The sequence below is a fragment of the Octopus bimaculoides genome, chromosome 11, assembly GCF_046866305.1.
Source record: "Octopus bimaculoides isolate indiv1 chromosome 11, ASM4686630v1, whole genome shotgun sequence".
In the NCBI taxonomy this organism is placed as follows: Eukaryota; Metazoa; Mollusca; class Cephalopoda; order Octopoda; family Octopodidae; genus Octopus; species Octopus bimaculoides.
Window position 1 is genome coordinate 19,007,630 of NC_142938.1, and position 2,500 is coordinate 19,010,129.

The 2,500-nt window shown below is 28.0% G+C and overlaps 1 protein-coding gene across 1 annotated transcript in view; it reads left to right on the forward strand.

Annotated features, from left to right (window-relative positions):
* LOC106880696 (uncharacterized) overlaps window positions 1–2,500 on the forward strand; it is a 188,885-nt gene that overhangs the window by 166,205 nt on the left and 20,180 nt on the right. The gene's annotated exons all lie outside the window — the stretch shown is intronic.

Consider the following 2,500-nt stretch of genomic DNA (forward strand, 5'->3'; position numbering starts at 1 on the left):
AAGAAGAACTGAAATGCAGCAGATCTTCAGGGAAGATGCTCCCCACCCTTCACCGTGCTGGTGTTTTGGTCCTGAACTCCTTATATAAATATATATATGTATACATGTGTATATGTATATATATATGTGTATATGTATATATATGTGTATATGTGTATATGTATATATATTTATATATGTATATGTATATTCATATATGTATATGTAGGTATATATGTCTATATATATGTATGTATATAAATGTATATATGTATGTTTATATATATGTATATATGTATATTGATATATATATTCATATATTATATATATATATATATATATATATATATATATATATATATATAGATAGATATATATAGTTATATATATATTATATATATATATATATATATATATATATAGATATATATAGTTATATATATATATATATATATATATATATATATATATATATATTATATATATATATATATATATATATATATATATATATATACACACACATGCACACACATATATAGATAGAGAGATAAATAGAAAGATAGATATCTATATATATAGGAATACACATTTGTGTGTACATTTGTGTGTGTGGATAATGTATATTCATGCATATATATGTGTATGTGTGTGTGTGTAATATGCATATGTGCTTATGTTTCTGAAGATAATACATAATACCTTAAATTTAGTTTTTTATTAGACATTATTGTTAATCCTATCAGTGTAACAAGCACATATATGCAAGTACACATACACACACACACACACACACACACACATACATTTGTGTGTGTGTGGATATATATATATATATATATATACATATGTGTGTACAAAATAGCGGTGCTAATCCAGGATTTGATGAGGCAATCAGGAGAGTGATAAAAAGCATGTCAGAAATTTCATATATTTATATATATATATATATATATATATATATATATATATATATATATATATATATATATATACACCTATATGTGTTTGTATCTATGTGTTGTGTATATTGTGGTTTTGGTTGTATAATGGTGTGTGTGTACGTGTGTGTACGTGTGTGTTGGATCATTTGTTGATATGACACAATATTTCACTTCTGTCAGAACTGAAGTTAGAGCGTTGACTTTTGGTTTGAGATTAGGAATAAATAAATAATTAGATAAATAATTAGATAATTAAATAAATAAATAAATAAATTGGGGGAAAATATTGTTCGGTTTATTACCTTTTTACTTTTATCAGTTAGTGTTTTTGCTTACCATTTAATTTTTTTATGTATGTGTGTGTATATATGTATATATATATTAGATAATAGTATGCACCTGGTGGCTTACTGGTAAAACACATACATTTTCACAGTGTTCGTTAGGTATTTGATTAATGGAAGAGACAACACATGGACACAGACATATATCTTCCGTCTCTCATTAAACATATATATATATATATATATATATATATATATATATATATATATATATATATATATATATATATATATATATATATATATATATAATAAGATGAGTTCATGAACCTTGGTTCTTTTCCCTAAAACTATATACATATAATATGTATATATATATATATATATATATATATATATATATATATATATATATATATATATATATATATATATATATATATATATATACATACACACGCACACACACATATATACATACATTGGCCTTATAAACCTATAGTTTGGGAAGAACCTTTGATCTGATTTGATATGTATATATGTATGTATGCATGCACACATACACACACACACATACATATAAGTGTGTGTGTGTGTGTGTGTGTACAAACGTATGCATACATATATTGACATATAAATACGTTGGCCCAGTACAGTATAACGCTGTTGTTGTTTATAGTGATGATCATTATGACCATATATGGGGTGATGATGATAATGATGCTGGAGATTGGAGATACACTGCCAAGGATGAAAGATGGTCAGGATGGAAATGTCATGAGGATGACCATCGTGATGATGATGAGGAGGATGAGGATGGTGATGACACTGACCATGAAAATGCGATGATGGTTAATCACGATGAAAGATGGTGGTTGGCAGTGAAGATTTAATGGAGATAGTGATGGTGATGGTGATGATGTTGGTAGTGACGGTGTGATATGATGATGATGGTAATGCTGATGCCAAAATTGCTGATGATGATGATGGTGATGGTGAAGGGGGGTGGAGGTAAGGAAGGTGGTGGTACTGGTGATGATGATGATAGGGGTAATGCTGGAAATGTGTAAGGTAGGGGTGATGGTGCTGATGATGATGATGGTAACGAAGATGATGATGATACTGTACGAAAGAGGCATCAACCTCCCATTACCTCTTAAGATGGGTGTCAACATCAATCTATTTATTTAGGAAGCTGGTACTTAACGACAAGAAAAATAGCATCTCAATTATGCCATCAGTTATGTATACCCACACACAGACATGCACACACATACACGCATGCACACACAT